This window comes from Pseudomyrmex gracilis, unplaced genomic scaffold (assembly GCF_002006095.1).
Source record: "Pseudomyrmex gracilis isolate BER0280 unplaced genomic scaffold, ASM200609v1 scaffold_101, whole genome shotgun sequence".
In the NCBI taxonomy this organism is placed as follows: Eukaryota; Metazoa; Arthropoda; class Insecta; order Hymenoptera; family Formicidae; genus Pseudomyrmex; species Pseudomyrmex gracilis.
In genome coordinates, this window is record NW_018020685.1 from 217,507 (window position 1) to 236,306 (window position 18,800).

The 18,800-nt window shown below is 39.0% G+C and overlaps 1 protein-coding gene across 1 annotated transcript in view; it reads right to left on the minus strand.

The window, feature by feature from the left end:
* Window positions 1-18,497, minus strand: part of LOC109855905 (KH domain-containing protein akap-1) — a 156,290-nt gene extending 137,793 nt beyond the window's left edge. Inside the window, exon 1 of the mRNA XM_020430611.1 lies at window positions 17,862-18,497. The gene's annotated coding sequence lies outside the window, so the exon portion shown is untranslated. The remainder of the gene's footprint in view (window positions 1-17,861) is intronic.
* Between the last annotated feature and the right edge of the window lie 303 nt (window positions 18,498-18,800).

The window sequence follows — 18,800 nt, forward strand, 5'->3', positions numbered from 1 at the left end:
GCATGGACACACCTTCGCATCAGTCCAACCTGTTGATCTAGCTGAGAATAAACCCAATCCCTCGTTATGGAAAATACCGGAGATCGCAACACAAGCGCGTTCAAATATCGATTTATACCTGTTTGTAGTCGTCATCGAAGAATCAGATAGATAAAACGTATCACTCAAAAATAAAAAAAATAAAAAAATAAAAAAAGAAACTGTTCGGCTTTAATCTGAATATTTTTAACTCTTCGAACACGGCGGACTCTAGATAGAACATTTTTCATCCACAAGTTACGTGTAAAGAAAAGATTTAGAACAATGAAAAATGTTGCAGGAAGAAAAGAAATTTCTTGAGAATTTTTGATAAAGCTCTCTCTCGTCGAGAAAGTGTTATCCTCGTCGAGAAGTGACAAAGTTCTTTTGCAAAGACAAAGAACTTCGCGAAAACGTCCACTGATGTTCAGAGTATCGAAGCATACACGGGCGACACACGTGGTATCGAATTACCTCTGTCTGAAACTACACAGTTTTCGGGTGGTCCACGACTGAAAAAAGCTGCACACACACATACGAAAGAGAGTCTCTCGATCGAGTCGAGCTCAATACGAGCTGCCAAGGTGGGCTGCCGTGTCGTGTCATTTTTTCGTTTTTGCGAATCATACTTCGCGCACCTGTCCCCAAAATCGAATGTAAGTACTGTGCGCGTTTCTCTGTGAGTTGGCTTGAAAAGCTGATAAGGAATTAATTCTCAATAACGAAACAAAACCACTCCTCCCGCAGTTACAATCCGCGCGCGAATCCATTCTAAACCGCGATGACAAAAAACTCGTCAAGCTTTTTATAAAATAAAATACTTTTCAATCATTAAACAAAGTAACCGATGGGGCAAGCTGAAAGCACACAGCGGACAAAGGTGGTAAATATACGGTTCTTCTTTTTCGAGGTCACCCATCGCGCGCCCGTGCCGTACCACCTGCCCGTTGATACACTCGAGCTCACACTCCTTTGATATTAATGTCCATTTTGTAACGGAAGATAATATAATTCCCCTATGTAGAACGATGTAGGTGATATAAATGATTCTCCCCCTCGCTAAAACGGAATAAGTAAATCGTGTTTTTTATTTCACATCGCGAGCTGATGATATAATTGCGTGCCGCGCAATTTGTATCAATATCACTTACAGAGTGTAAACAGTGTGATTTAACTCTTGTAAAAGCTTATGATTTATTCATTGCGTTTAAAGTGGAAAATGCACTAAAAAATATAAAAGCGTGTAAATACATCAGTATAGATTACAATACTCGATACATGCTACATACTATTTTGATTTTGATAAAATGGAATCGGCTGACTACAAACGATCCTCCCAAAGATCTAAATATTATAAATTACACGCAACCGTCTGTCGTGGGTCATCGTAAACGCGGGTGCGCCGACGGCCAGGTGTTCCGGTCGGCGTACGCCGATTTTGTGGATCGTCGTCATGGCAGGCAGACACCCCGAGTTGTGCGTTTGGCACATGACTGCTGGCAACTACCGTTTATGTAGGTCACAAGGCTATGCATGGGGTTACAACATTCAGGACCGTAAAAGTCAAAGTTGCTTTGCCGCATATATGCGAGAGAAATATGTATACACACTCGAGCAATTGAAACTTTGCTTTGGCTATACCTCACTCGGTCAATTCCCGTCGGATGCAGATGATGGTTTAACTGAGGGAGGTCTGAGGCAAAGCTCGAATTATTTAACAAGAAATTTTATATCGCGTCTTAGAAAAAACTTAAATCCTGCGAAACACAATCATAGCGATAAAATATTTGTCGGGAGTTCTGCAAATTTTTCTGATGTTTAAGAAAAAGTGTAATATACGAAAAAATTTCATCTCTTTGAGCACGAGCCTGACATAACGAAATGCGGTTGATTCGAGCAGGTGTTACGAGTAAACGAAGCACCCGTTGTCGAAAGAGCCAAGCCACCTGTCCATTTTTATCAAGCGTATTACATACATTACATTCACACTTCGAAGCGCAGCACGGTCTTCTCCGTCTACAAAAGGGCGTAACGAGATACATATAGCCTCCTCTCACGTGGTCGAAAGGCTGTGTCTTTGTGCTTACATTCTTCACTTCATAACCATCTATAACCTAGCCTTCACCCGGTTCAGAATTAATTATATTGTTCAATAGAGGATAATGACAGACAAATCACAGACAAATGGTTTCAAAGTAATAAACAGTAAAAAAATAGAATAAAAAAAAACCAATTTGATTCAGTTGCTTCTTACTCAGTTTTTCACTGACGAGCAAACATCAAAAACGTGAAAATAAATTTGATGCGTCTTTCCGGATAAACTTACAGAGAGAATTTGATGTATTTTTCTAATTTAAAAAATCCTAAAGAGATATCTTAAAGACCGATTACATGCAGGTGTGGCCCCCTTTTTTTTACATAAGGTCTTTCTGCCTCCTGCATTCTGACTTTTCAAGGCAAACAGAGAAGAGAAATCGCGTGTCCTTCATAAAATAAACCATTGATGATTTGAAATAGCCTATAAGAGCGATCCTTCAACGGAACAGATGTCGCTTCCTTTGCCAATAATCACCTAGTTGTAAGTTAAGAAATGACGACAGGCAGTTATTGAATCGCTTTAAGATGCGATTATTCCGTTCATTGTTAAAAAACACGTTGAGAATAATGTACAATTTTTTTCTACTTTCTGAGAATCTAATAAAAGTCTTATTTGAAGAATTTGAAAACTCGAAGAGAGCTCTGTGTTCAAAGAAGGTCAGTCTTTTATCCGTTCGTGCGCGTGAACACTTATGCGCGATGGTAAAATTTTTTAATAAACGGAAACGTTTCTAAGGTTCCTTTTGCAAAAAAGTGAATATATTTCATCGTGTAATATTTATTGACATGTAATAAGACTGTCATTTTTTAAAACAAGAACCTGAGAAAGACTACTATTGTTTTTTTTATTCGCAAGCATCGTGCAATGATTATTTTCTTAATAAAAAAACCCCAGAGACGTCCCGGATCTTCTTTTGTAACATAAATTGAACATATTTCATCGTATATCTATTGACATGTAATAAGACTGTTACTTTTTGAAACAAAAAGCTGAGGAAGTCGTCACAACACTGTTTCCTCGAATTTTTTCAAAATTTCGAAAAATCTTCTGTCTACTTCTCTTGTTCGTCAAATGATTTACTTACTACTGATATTTATTGCGTAATATTCGCATTAAGTGCTGCATAAGATTGTTTAACGTAATCGCACGTTGTAATAATTATAATTGTAAAACATAAGATAAACGCGTGCCTTATTATCTTCCACGACCTACAGGGGCGTATGAGGTCAATATGCGTGGGTTGTTGCACCGGGTAGGACGTCGGATCGATACAGCTTGCACCGGGGTGCACAACCCAGCAACGTCCCACTACCGTGTTCCACCTTCCCATCCATAGCAACAGGCAGCTATTTATGTGCGCCAGGTTAACTCGTTACGCGCGTGTCAGTTTCTGATTAAATGACGACAACACAATCAGTCTCTTTTCCGTTTCGTATTTTTAAAAGAATCAGAAAGCAACAGGCTCACACACACACATTTCAGTCAAACTTAATATATTATTACAGTTATAATACAAGAAAATAAAAACTCACTTTAAGATGTTTGTTTTTGTATGTAATAATATATTTTAATTAAAACTAACATGTGTAAAAAAATAAACATTTATTTTATAATAGAAAAATTTAAATTAATCTTTGAGTCACTTGAATTTATTGTGGTTATATATACATACGTACATATACATATATATATATATGTATATATATAATAAATGTTATATTATATTATAACATGTCAAATATGTAAAATGTGTTGTAAATATAAAATTCTGAGAAAGAAAATCTCAAGTAACGCTTCCATGAATCAACGTCAGAGTGCAAAATGTACAAAATGTAATGTATAAATATTTATTAGAAAAATTAATTGGCATTAAAATGCTAAAATTAAATTAAAATCTTAAATAAGTTTTTTCCTACGAGCGTTCTTAGAGAAAGAGCAGAAGTAATAAGAAACATCACCGATAGATTATAGGTGATTATATTGTAATCAATGTTTTGTCGTCATAGTATCCGGAAATATATATTAGATGGGGCAGCAATTTGACCTTTCGAGGAACTGGGATAACTAGAGTCAGATTTGAAGGTGGGTGTCATTGTGAATAGAAGTCACACTTGGAAAAATAGGTTGAAGGTTAAAGGTTATGATACAACGAGTGTAGACATCGTCTGTTCATTTTCATCTTTTTCAGTATCGAAATACACATCAAAGGAAAAAATAACAATATTTTTTTTAAATGATTAAAAAAGCAATCCGATTATTCGTCTTTTCTATCGATAGAGCTTGTGTGTTCAAACATATCTCACAGAATCGACCGCAAATTGCGCAAGTAATTGTAACTTTTTTTTTTACCTTTATAACAAAAACATTTTACCATTCACGTTTGTAGAATACATAAGTATGAGCCGAGAAGAAGAGGAGATAAAAGTAAAACGAATTAGGATTCGACCTTGATTCGGCGACCAAAGTTTTTCAGGAGGGTGGCAAGATCCTTAATGGTGTAGGAGAAAGATAATTCGAATGTGTATCAGAGGATGAGTGAGCTCATTTTTCCAGCCAGTGACTTCCAGCCAAAATTCCCCAAGAGAGCACGCACATGCTTATAGATAACATCTTCTCGCGTCTGCTTTTTTAAAGATAAAATATTTTCCTTAGTTTGTGTTATCATTTTACCGATAAGTAGTTCCGAGTTTCGAAAATCTGAATTTTTTTGAAGTTAGAATCTGAAAGTCTCTCAATATGAAAAAAATAGAAAATTAAGTTCTTCAAGTACTTGAACCTTAATATTAATATCTGCTTTCTCGATGGTTCGTGTAATGAAAAATATGTTAACTGTTTATTCTTTATATGATGTGCAACAAAAAAGTGCAATATATTTACATACATATATTTACATAAATCTATTTTTTTCCAAAATCAACAAATTCAATAAATCGATTAAAGAACAGTATATGAAATTTTTTTTCTTTCTCTTCTGTATGTTTTTTCCCCGTAAAAGCGCTTTTCCTAAGAGACCGGCCGTGTATTACGACGACACATTACTATGACTAGTACCCGGCATGGCAGTTCAGGCATGTCGGAGGCCAAGGCCGAGTAAATTTGCCCGGGGGCTGCCTATCCATTCAAAAGCTTCTCTCCTATGGCTCCTCCTCGACCTGAAATTCGGCACTCATGGAATCCACGTGACTATCAAACTGCGTAATTTTGTTTTACCCCAGTTTAGTTCGGTTTTCATTATATTGAGAAACGTGAGTGCGTACAAATGCGTACATTTCTAATTTTACTTAATTAACACTTTTTCGCATTATAAGCAAAGAGAGTACATAATACATTTTTATGTATATTTTACTCTCTTACATAAAAAAAAAAAAAATAGCTAAATAAATATATAGCTATTAACTTTATCGGCAACTGAGATCTTGTTTCGTCATAATCAGATTGCATCGTGAAGAATAACATTCGTAAAAGTAATTGTTCTTTTAGGCATCTATCAAAAATGATAACATCTATAGCGCTCGTGAACAAAACACCGCGCAAATCAATATTTTTATTTAAAAAAAATGATCACATGTCGCTCTTAATTTCGATAGAAAAGCAAAAAAACTATCTCTTCGTTAAAAAGACACGGCAACATGAGTTCTCGTGATTCGACCGTGAACCGAGTCAAGAAAAGCAAGAAGGAAAATGCGCAACGGTGACAATCGAGTCTTATCAATCGCGTGGCACAAATAAGCGTTACTGAATGCAAAGAAACGGATATAGACAAGGGACGCGGGAACGGAGGAAAACAAGCACGATGCCAAGTTCGAGGACGCAGGATGCTTGACTGCATCGCTTTGCACGCGCGACTAAAACAGATACACGTTGAGTGTACGTGTCTGTGTGTGTGTGTGTACGCGCACGCGTGTTCGAAAATTTATGTTACTAATATCAACATTCGTGTCAATAATAAAACAAAGTAGATACCGTTACACTCACCAATCGGAAAAGCACTTAATACAACCGGAAAAAGTAGTTTAGGTACGTTTTTTTATGAATTTTCCATAAGCACTAATAAAGTGAAGGATCACGAAGAGAAGAGGCCAATCCATAAAAGCGAAAAATAACACGCAATCTAATTAAATACACGTTTTAATGCCAATATCATAATTCTTCCATCACCTTTACCTTGGAGCAAATGTGTCGTATAATTGCCAGAGAGAGAATTCAGGCGAGAACAGATATATATTCGTGTGTGCTGTGTGACGCTTCTAAAAAGTGTTTTTTTTTTTTTGCGCGCAGTTCAACCTTGAATGACAGATAGATGTTGACACGAACAACACGCGTCCGCTCCGTTCACAATTATATTCATTGATTTACTTTGAATGTGTTCTGGTAGAAAAAATTGCACAACTCTTTGTCTAAGATAGACGCGCGCGATGTCTACGTTGAAACGAAGAAGCAGAAAATATACGGAAATAACTTTGAAACGGTATTTTTTTTTCTTCTGGCATATAAATATATATTCATTGTGCGCAATCAGAAGAAGGGAATACTTCCTAAGTCTTAACCGCGGCGTTTTTAGCGCGAACATTCACGGGTTAACGGCGCGGCTCTCGTTGAAGGTTAACTCCTCGACCTTCGGCGATACGTCGATTACTTGAAAATAGCCGTTGTTGTCGGAGCAATGCGCGCGACACACGATGTCCTACGCACACTCGTATCATCAGAGACGTCCTTCGTGGGGCATTCTTTTAGCTACATTATGCACATACACACTATCAGTTGCATGCGCTCGAGCACAGGCAATACACGTGACCGAGATTGTATGTACAACATGCAAGTAGCTCGCGCGGTTGCAAAACTTTCGTCGATTTATCGTAACTGTTGCAAATTCGATTTGGAAAGAAAAAAACGACGGGTTCAGTATTTTAGTTTGTTGCGCAATAAACGCAATGAGATAATCCGCGCAAAATTCTACTTACGCAATTTTGTTATATTTGAAGAAATACATATTTTGAGCGCAAAAAAATTTTGCTAAAAAATTGTGCGATTGTTTGCAAGAACAATTGATTAAAGAATATTACACACATTTATATGCGCGCCTATTGTTAAATATTTCTCTTCTTCGTCATTGAGCGGTCGAAGTCCAGGCACGACCTTCTCTCCCGGAGGGCGATATCCTATTGATAGATATAAAACGAAACATTGTCCTCTCGAGAACGTTTTATCAGAATGTTTCAGCGAGACGAACCAACGTGACCGAACAGTCACGAGTCACATCGAGATATTTTCAAAGTTAAAATATAAAGACTTTTTCCCAAGTTTCCTCGAGTTCTTCTTTCAACACTTTTATGGCTCGGCGAAACAAAGTTTCCAATTTTGAAGTTTTATTCTCTCCTTCTCTGATATAATTTAATAGAGTTTATATTCTATTGTAATTCTTTTTTATATAAATCTCGCCTCAAACGCAAACACGTTGTCAATTTTGCCGCCACATATGTGATGAACAGTCAAGGTCGCGATCCTCTCGTTTGAATATAAATTGCACCAATTAGACTCACCTTTATTCCCGCCGCGTCTGTTTGTTCGCTGATTGGTCAGGATTACGGTACTGATATCGCGCTTTAACTCCCGACGTTCAACTCTGTGACAAGGTCAGGAGGAGAACCGCTCGCTCTTCTTGTCTGAGAGTGAAGACAATGGAGCGCAAATAACTTTGTTTTTTTCCTTCTACTTTCAATGAGCAACTAACTACTTTAAACTGTTTTATTTTCCATTAATAATATTTCCACACGATTGTAACAGTTGTCGTATTTATTTCTATTTTATGAGCTCGCGTACACACACATTTGTGTGTGAAGTTGTTAAAAAACATTTAAAAGACGACTAGCTATTATACATTCTTTCGGCAACAAATTAAAACACAAATAAGAACAAATAAAAAAAAAGACTTTATCCGCTACAAACTTAAGTCAAAGTCACTCGGTTTAACACAATTAACCCCGACCTCTCCCTTCCTACGAATCAATCTTTTTTTGTCGTATAAAAAAATTATGAAATAACTCCTTAAAGAGTGGGCGTATATTTGACGTTTTACCGGGAAAGAAAGTAAATATATCCTCGAATTGGCGAGCCGTATTTCAAGGAAATTGCGGTTTTCCACGCGACTGTCGTTCCCACAGTTACGGGTGCATCGTGTAATCGCAAGATCATCGCCGATCTTGAAACGCGACACAGGATGTTGTGGCAAAGGCTATCTCATTTTCACCAACGTTTCCGTTCGCTTATATACATACACAACATCCTTGAAAGATACGCACGAATCAAAACGAGAACGATGTAATCCCGTGCTATTAAGCAACGTTTCACGCGTCACAATCAAAATCAACTCAGACGATCGTTGCGAAATTTCGTCTTGATAATTAAATGTCGCATACAAACTACGTTGATGCGATTTCTCGCAACAAAAAAAAAAAAAAAAAAAAAAAACCAGCGCGCAACAGCCGTCACAATATCGTTATTTTCCTGATACAACCAGGATTCCAGGATATAGATCGCGACATATATGTATCGCGCGTCGTCCTTCGAGATGTAAATGAAGATAAGTATTATACCGAGATATCCGACGACGAATAGGCGTTGTTACTCGACCGTAAACCTACTTTCCCGCGAAACAAACGCGAGTATACACACAACGCGCCCTTTTCTCCTCCGCGCGAGTTCGTAATAATGGAGAGAAAGTCGCAAACGTAGGCACATAAAATATGAGGAAGCCTTGTGTGTAGTCGCTAACGCGTACTTATTTGACTCGGCAAAAATTTTGCAATTATCAACACGCGTATAAAACACGAATTGCATTATATGTCGAACTAAGAATTTCAATTAGAAGAACGATCTAATTTGTAGATTATTGCGCAAAAAAAAAAAAAAAAAAACAAATGCCGGAAACGACTTTCAAAGAATGACTAAACGACATATGCGCTTCGACACTAACGAAGGACACCTTTCTCGCAAGTGAAAGGATACGGCGACCTCAAAAGACATTCTCGTAGCGTCGTCGGATAGGATTATTGCGTGTAAGTGGGTGCAAAATGAAAAATACGCGGGAGAATGTCGTGTCTGCCTTCAATTCGGGAAAAACGTGCCGGTTGCACGAAACTGTGGTAATCGCAGAAGGAGGTTATAATCGCGTACAGTCTCGTCTCACACATTCACGCCTGCAACGGTAGTATAACGGATCCCGCGAGATTATTTATGCGATCTCACAATGGGGCGAGTTACGTAAGACGCCGTCCGCGTGGAACTGGAATAGCGGGAACTGGTCTCGAGCCAATAATTGCTGCGTCTTAATCGGTCGACGCTCGTCCTTCGGGGAGAGTGGCCTGAAAGAGAAACCCGGGAGCGATCTTTGTCGAAGACGTTCTTTATTTATCCGCGAGTCATGCGCTTCCGGACGAACGTAGAGACTTTTTTCTAGACACACATACGCGCGCGCACAACGTAACAATCCTGCTTACAGTCGAAACCGTTGAAACATCTACGTACGTAAGTTATCGCGAACATAAGCGCAGAATCCATTCAGATTTTATTTATCTTTTTACGTGATCGGTACAAAATAGCATCAGCTATTTATCTACGATTAAACACGCTAATTGACAATCATTACCTACATTTAATACTGTTTACCCTAACTGCAATAATTGTTTTAATGAGTTATACCAACTAACCAAGCTCGAGGTCGATCATTGTGTGGGTAAAGCTGTTAGACACACATGCCTACATCATCCTTGTGTAACAGAGCGGCTCGGACATTGTGCCCAGACAAAAGCGTCGTAGGACCTTCGTCGCCGACACGAACAAAACGAACCGGGAACCGTCCTTCTTGGTGGCAAATTACCTTCGTCCTAATTCCAATGTTTGAAAAGTCGTTAGACGGATCATAAACTCGTTAGCAAGATATGTTCACAAGGATTCAGATCTTACAACGTGTATGAACTAAGAGTACGAATATTTCATACTCTTAATTTCCTTTTTTTTGTTTTTTAATTCCAAATTACATTTTTTAAATACGTCTTGGTTTTTTATCAAGAAGTTATTCTGTATACATTGTAAAACAAATTGACCCAAAGTCCGCTTGTCTCGGAATGTTAATATCCAAATATCTCTTACTCGGTTGTGTCGTAGGTATGGAATGAAAGATTCGCGCGCCGAACGAGAAGTCGAGAGCAAGTTGATTCTGTGTACGTGTGAACAATGAAACGTAAAACTAACTTCAAAGTGGGTGAACAGGTCACCACGCGGCTTGTGGTAGAAACGGAGCGCTATATCTCTCGCTCTTTCACTACGACCCGAAAGGCCCGGCACATCGAAAGTCGGTATATGTGGGAAAGCTTCAGAAACGATACACTATTGAAATTCGTCGCTTTCGCTACGTGTACATCCACGCAGTCGGCAGCATTTGTAATTGTATGCAAGTAGTTCCGAGAGAGCTAACTCCTAACGAAGATAATAAGTCCGGATTCAGTTTTGATTTGATTTTCAAATTTAAAGATAACGCTCCGGAATAAAAGTTTTGTACGTTTGTGCGGATCACTTGCATTATCGCAGAATGAATAAATAATTAAAACATTGGAAGTAAAATAACGAGTTCCGCGTGTTAAATATCAAAATCTCGGAAGATACGCAACATTCTTCTGAGAATTTTTTACACTTAACACCTTTCACTTTGACACACCGGGATATCGAGAGATCCCGGCGAGTGTACGATTTTATTTAAATAACAGCTGCATCACGATCGAGCGGCGCTCTTGATTATACTCTCACTTTCTCTGCGTCGACCCGGTTTTCGACGACACGATTTGCTCCGCCAAATGGGAAAGTGAACACCGCTTTTTTATATTTGTGTGCGCACAAGAGAAATTCTTTCCAAAGGAGTGGCAAAGTCTGCCATATATGATATCACGATGGGACCAAGTAGGTAATAACATCATGTACTTGAAAAATTTGCGGTATAAATATTTCAAACAATATTCGCAAAGTGATTGTCAGATCGATTGGTCTGTCAGTGTTACTGAGGTCATAAAAAGAAAAAAAAACATTTTTTTTAAAGCTCTCTACAATTACTGTAAAAACGTCAACCTTCGACGCAAAGAGAAGAAACTGTGAAAGATTATCGATATTCATCCAGAAGAATGAGTACTGTGATCTACGTGTTGACAAATGCCTTGTGGTGTTTCCGTTTTTACGAGAGTCATTTCAAGAATGACCCTCACGTGCCACTTTGAACGTAACATTTACAAAGAATTTTAACACTTAGGTCATTAAATGACAGGTATTTATTACAAATAGTTAATAATACTAACAGAATATGTAAACTCGGTTGTATAAGTCGCTGAAAAAGAAAACGTGTTTGAGATGCACATTTATATCATCTCTTTAAACGTTTGCGTGTTGCAGACGCGGAAATTTTTTTATCTTATATAATATTAGAGTATATAGCAAATTAAATTAGATAAAATTAGATTGTAAGTAAATATAAAATTATTTTTATATATAAGAGATATGATACAAATATAACTATCTCACACACTGCTCTTACACTTTCTTATTTTTACATAAATAGCATCCTAGTTTTCATGTGTTGAAATGTGTTACAAAATGTCCCGAAATATCTTAATGAAATATATCTCTTATTTGGCCGAATACCCAAAAAGAAAGCTAATCGCGCTATAATCAGACGGTCGTTAATATCAGTCCACCTTCACGATGTCGTTTCGCTTCGGTTATGTTGCCGCGACGCTTACTATACCCCGGAAATAGCTTTCACTTTCTCCTCGCCGCTTTGGTCGGTTAACTTTCCCTGCCGCGACGTTGATATCGGACGCCAACGAGCGCGGACAAGCGAGCACATGCACACGCACGCTTTTGTAGATCGGGAAAGGGGGAAAAGAATCGGGTTTCTGGGTCGCTCCCGTTGATGGGGACAAAGAGTGCGTCGTGTACACCCGTTTCTCTCGCACTCACGAGGATTCGTGAACCCGTTGTGAACCCGCGAACACTCTTACTAACCGCATTTATCCTTCTCAAGTGGCGTAACGTGAGGTTCTGATCCGCTTTCTCTATATTCTATTTTGTTGATACCTATTTGTTTCGCGACTAAGTGCGCGATTTGGCATCGCGCGCTCCGAAGCGACGGATAATCTCTGTTGAATTTCAAAATGTTTTGCAAACAGAACGTTTCAGATCAACTTTGCGATGGTTTTATTTGCAAATCAAATACTGATTCTCTTTGCAATTTCTTCACTGAGGTTTTGTCCAGTAAACATATTTTAAAATATCAAAATCCAGTAAACATATAAAAGTTGATTAAAGATCTAGCTTTCTAAGAATATACAACGAAACTGAAATAAATCTCAAACATTTGTACCGTGAAGCTCATTACAAAACACAATATTAATAAAAAACTTAAAAAAAAAAATTTTTTTTTTATTTCTCTTGATTGCAGCGCGAAATGTCTAGGATGAATGTGGCATCGCCCTCTCGAAGAGCGAAAGGAAACGAGAAAGTAGAACACGGCCAACGGCCTGCTGACACGGTGACACACATTTCCTGCTTGTCTCAACGAAAGTGAAAAGAACCGCTCTTTTATCGGCTCGAAGATTGAAATTTTTATGTACACAGTGCATGACGAATCGCGTTTTATGAATTCGATATCACTTACGACACGTGCGAAACAAACAACTAACGAAGGATATTTGAAAACCAACCAGGAAACTTGTTCAATGCCGATAATATTGCACGAACAATGCAATTAGATATACTTACAACCTTCGGTTTTGTTGACGCACGAATAGAATTTCTAACTCAGATAATTTAACGTAAATCGTCTCCAAAATCGGCGAAAAAAATAACGATTGAGCCATCTCCAAATTATCGGTTACACGGACAGAACGCGTGTAAATCACAACTTGCGAAGGCTCGAACAAATGCGTAACTAACTTTATTTCGAAACGTCCTTGGATTCTTATAACTCTCGTAAACATGTGTGAAAAGTCTGGCCTATGTACGAAGGTAACAATAAATCTTAAAAACAAATTATCACCGTCTTTTGCGGGAAGTAACTAGGCAACGCTATGAACGTGGGTTTTCAGAATATTGTATTTTTTTACGAAGAAGCAATACATTGTTCGTGCGATAGAAACGTTTGACTCACGCATATGTCCAGAAAACATGGAATATATTGTGCTCACACACATATGGTACGAATAAATAAATTTTATAGAAATCACGGGGCGATTCTTGATAGACAAAGAATGGCGCGTTATCGTGATTCCGGGTAGCACTTCACTTATACTAAATGTCTCGATATCCTTGGTTCCGTTTTTAGCTTTAAAATGATATAGATGTATTCTGGCCTCCACCTTGCTCATGCACGTCCATAGACTGTTACTTCGTCACAAAGCAAACGTGTTTATTCGTTCTATTAAAAACGCGGAAAAGTGTGTAATCTTCCTAATCTTAGTTCTATTTTATACACACAGTGTTTTTATCAAAAAAAATGTGTAACTATAGCGCTAATATGACAAAACAAAAGAATAACAAGTAATATTAACAATAATAAAATCTCACTCGAGTCGCGTTATTAAATCACATGTGCAATGGGTCAGAGATTTATGTTCAGCTATTTGGTGTGAACGACGCAGTATTTAAACTTGCATTTCTCTCTACGCGAATTCTCGAGATATTTTTAAAATACAAATGTCGCGAAAATTCTTCCGGAAGAACGGTGGAATTTCCGTTGCGCGGTCACAACCGCGTGATCTTAACGATGACAGCTGCTATTAATACGAGCGACAAAGAGAAATTCAGCCGCTGTATTAATAGCATCCGTCATCGGCCTTGAATAGAAAATTGTATAGCGGGAAAGAAAACGTAATCACGAAATACGTACAAACTCGCAAAGATCACGTCGATCGATATTATAACATCAAGAAAACGTTTCGTTCGCACGCCAGCTCACAAAACGAAAATAACATAAGTGCCGTGTATACGTACGTGTATATATTCTTATAAGAACTGTTTTTTTTCCTCATTAGTGTTTATCTTTTGCGAGAAAACGTACTCGGGAATTACTAAATGAAAATGACAAAAGAGATGTGGGAGAGAGAAAAAGAAAAAGACAAAAGCAGAGGAAACTGTAAATTAATCCGTTCTCGTGAAATTGATTTTTTCTTTTCAAGAAGGACGTAAAAAAACTTAGCGCTGCCGAATAACATGCACAGCGGCAACGATAGTTTGCAATTTACAGTGAAAAAACTCGGGAAAGTGGGGAAAAAACTATTACATAATAACGTCGACGTGAAAAAAAATTTGTAATTTATGTGGGAGAGAGGAAACCATCTTGAGAGCCGTTTTAAAAAATCGTTACGTGCCCACGATTCTTCTCAAATGTTACCACACGATAGTTCTTCCTTTGTAACGAATCTCGGTCGAAAAAAAGAAAAAAAAAACACGAAACATGTCCCTCCTATCCTTTCCAGACGACTTTGAGATTTTTTTAACAACGTATAAAAGAAAGCCGAATGTCGTTCATCAATCGCCATCCTATCCACTACGGTGAACAGCTCATACATTGGACACGGAATTTATGAACGGTCTAACGTAAAAAAGAAAAACTGAATATTTATGTACTTTCGTGCTCTCATTTCCTAGTTTTTTAACTAACGATTTTTTATAAAAAAAAAAAAAACTTATTCGACTTCTGACATTTTGCCGAGTAATATATCAAAAACAAAAAAAAAGAAACATAGTAGTACCAGAAAAAGCGTTTCTCTGCTTGAAATACGCAAAGTTGAATTCAAACTTTAACTAAATATAATGTGTACATATAAAAAAAAAAAATTACATAAAGAAACTAAAGCTTTAAGCTCTCTCACATCTCTATTTAAAAGGTTAAAGTTTGCGTAAGTTTATTTAAGATTTTCCTCGCTAAATGCTCCGGAGCAGGTATTTTCAGTTACATGTGAGATGAGGTATGAGATTAAATCTAAATTTTCTCTGTGTCATACAAAGTGAGTTTTTTTTTTTTCATTAAACAGTTCATTAAACGTGTACGCAATAAGTTTGCAACAAATACGCGATAATGTATACAAATAACTAATTGTAAGAGTAAATTGTTCCCGCGTATCGTTACTACATTGTGCATCTTCGCAATGATATAATACACAATTGACATGTATGCGCGTTGATGCGCCCACGTGGGATAGGTATAGATGAAGTAGCCTCGAGATTTTCAGGTCGATAACCATGACGTCAGTAGCTCGCGCGGGCAAGAGAGAAACAGCGAGGGAGATGGAGAGAGAAGACGCGAAAGAACTGATGAAGTTCAAGGTTACCGCGCTCGAATGCACGTCCCACGCGGAAAATAGGAAAAGAGGTCGAATGGATTTTCCAGGTCCAAGGAAAAACGTCAACGCCTAGAAGAGGTGCGCTATATCCGCAGCGGAGCTTATTAGACGTAAGAAATAACGCTTTTAAAGAAGCGCTCTTCCGATATAATCAGAGATAGATAAGATCGTTCCCCGAGATCTTGCCGGTTGAAAGTAAAAAAAAAAAAAAAAACACATCACGATTGAAAGGAAACTTTTATCATTCGAAGGAAAAACATATGAAAAGCAAACGTAAATAATTTCCGAGACGAATAAATAAACAAAATTGTTAACTTTAGATTTCAAAATAGCAAAAGTATTTTTAGAGTACGTAAGGAGAAATTCTATTGCGTCGTCCACGCGATTATGTGTCTCTCGATTTCTTAGAGATTGCGATATGTGTGTTGAATCTATGTAAACCGATGTTCGATGGTGGGTGTTTCTCAAGATGTTCCGTGACATCATTATTATATACGATAATTTACTGACTTCGCGGAATAATGACGCAAGCTAGTCAACAACATGCATCAACGTTGACCGTGTTGCGCTATCGGCCAATTGACCGATTGCGTCGAAAATTTTGACATTGCGTAATATCACACGACCGAATATGTGACTGTCGTTACGTCACGTTAAAACGTATCAGAGATATTAGAATAATAAATAGTGCAAATTTTTTCTATCGAGTCTATATTTCTGTCGTTTTTTTCTTCCGCCTACACGCGCGCTCCTATTTGTTTGATTTGTTTTTTTTTTTTTTTTTAATCGTTTATTTTCCGTTTGTTACTTGTTTCTAATTCGGAAACTTCCGAGACGCGTCGTTTCTCCAGCCGATTCCCTGAGTTTATGATCGAAATCTGTTGTTTCGATACTTAAGTGTCCTCGAAACGAAATCGTATTTGCGTTGGCACGTCCGGACGTGGCCCGGACACGCGGCCCGGACCAAGCAACCTTGAACTTACTCGTCCCCGAGTAACTCACCCTCAGCTTCCGACCCTCCGCCGCCTTCTGTCTTGCTCGCTCACTCTCTTTCTCTCTCTTCTCCTCTCTCTCTCTCTCTTTTTCTCTCTGTTCGCACGAAGAGCACGCGTATCTCAATGTGTATACGTCGTAATAAGAATGCTCTTGACAAGCAATGATAAAAAGACCGATGTTCCAAGAAAGTACGAATACATGTTTGTACTACGTATCACGAGAAATAAGAAGAGATAAAAAATATATCCATCTTTATCATGTCGCAAAAATGAGACACCATTTCTAGAACTCATTTACTCTGTATATATTCTTCGATAAATCTATCTCCGCCTCTACTCTCTCTTTCTCTCTCGCCTACGCGTTCCGCTTAGCAAAAAAAAAGTCGTCCTATCGAAGGGCGCGTCCTACCCCGGGACAATCGACAAGCCGACCTCGTGTTGCTCACGACGAACAACCGGTGTATAACGGGTTTGCCCGTGACCAGCGGAGACCTTGGCAATGGCTCACGACGACGGAGGAGCGACGGCAGGGCTGGCGTCGCGACGCAGACGCCGTGTGCGCGCGCAGTTCGCTCGATGCATCCGGAGGTCGTGCTCGCACGTCGTCCCGGCACACGCCGGGAATGACAGCCTTGACCTTATACCACAGCCCCGATGGCGAACAAGGTCCATCCACTCTTGAACGGTTGAAGGTCAACGGTGCCGCGGCCGGGGGTTAGACGAGAGGGTGAAACCGGAGAGAAGAACGGGGGCAGCGAAATCCAGCCACTCGCTCGATCTCCCTCGAGGACGCGTTAACGATCCTCAATTACCGCACCCTCGTCAACTCTCTTCGCCTATTTCTCTTTCCTTCTCATTCTCTTTCTCTCTATCTATCTATATCACTATCTCTCTTCTGTGTTCTCTTAATTTCTCTTTCTCTCTTGATCGTTACGGGACCATTCGTTTCCTTTTTAGCGCTCTCTCTCTCTCTCTCTCTCTCCTGACATGTACGAGGATTTTTACCCTCTATAAAAAGCTTTAGGACTATAAAAGGGAACGTCAAGTACCTATACTCGCGTGGGTTTATGTGTATTTTTCACAAGATAAAGTACATATTCGCGTACTTTTTTATCACTCTCGTCTACTGATTTTTTATTGTCAATCTTTCTCTCTCCCTCTTTTCCTCTCTTTTTCTCGGAATATAAGCAGAATAAAAATTATTTTTCTAAAGTGTTAATCACATAATCACACTCTGCGAATAGTTCAGGCGAATTTGCCTGATTAACACCGCATATTAGCCAAAACGAATCTAAGGATAACCTCATTATGTGCGTTTGTTCTTAATCTAACAAGATCCTAAGATAAGCAAATGATCTTCCTTACCGGTCAATGCTCTCCGCCATTGTTGCTTGTGCCCCGTTGCTCCGAACATTAATCCTTTATTCCTTCGCGATTTTGACGTTCAGGACCAATGGAAGACCACACACGACGAACAAACGTCGTTACACGCGTACATCACCACGCGTGTCCGAGGAAAACATTTCCGGCAATTATACGATCGATCGCGTTAATTACGATTCGACACTCCCGGCGGTTGTGCGCGTGCAACACTCCCAAGTCCTCTTGTTCACATTTTACGTGGTTTCGTAAACCGACGAGCGACGAAACATCGTGAAATACGGACGACGTCTTGTCTCGCGTCGATAAATAAAAAAATCTCGGCTTTAATTACGACAGATCGAGTTAATTATCATTCCACGCTCTCGTCTTCGCGACACTCCCGATCATTCGTCACACTTTACCTCGCACTTGGGACAAGAATCGCGAAAGAGATACGACTAACGTCGTCGCGCGTCGCGTCGATCGAAAAATCTCAAGTGATTTATGGCGGATTAGGATCAATTTACGCAGGCCGTAACCGAAGGCGAAGTTCGCAACAACACAACGAAGGATTTCAATGTTATTTTCTACTCACATTTTGTTGACCGAACGAAACTGTTGAAATATCAGTGTTGAATTTTACCGGTTCCGACGCAAGTCCACGGTCACAGACTGCAGATTTTAATTGTCGCGATTCTCGACATTCGCCCGTCATTTTACGGCGACACTCCCGGCTAACCGTTGCAATTACACGCGTCGCGGGACATAGAAAAGGCACAGTGTATATTCGCGGGGGGTCGCGGTTGGCATCCCTTACGCCCGAACGAAATGCGAGCGACGTGATTTGTCATCGATCGACGTGAAGTTGTCAACGGAATCGATCGTCAAATTCGAATCTCGCGAATGAGAGAGAGAGTTCATCCGTGTAACGAACGTTGGTTA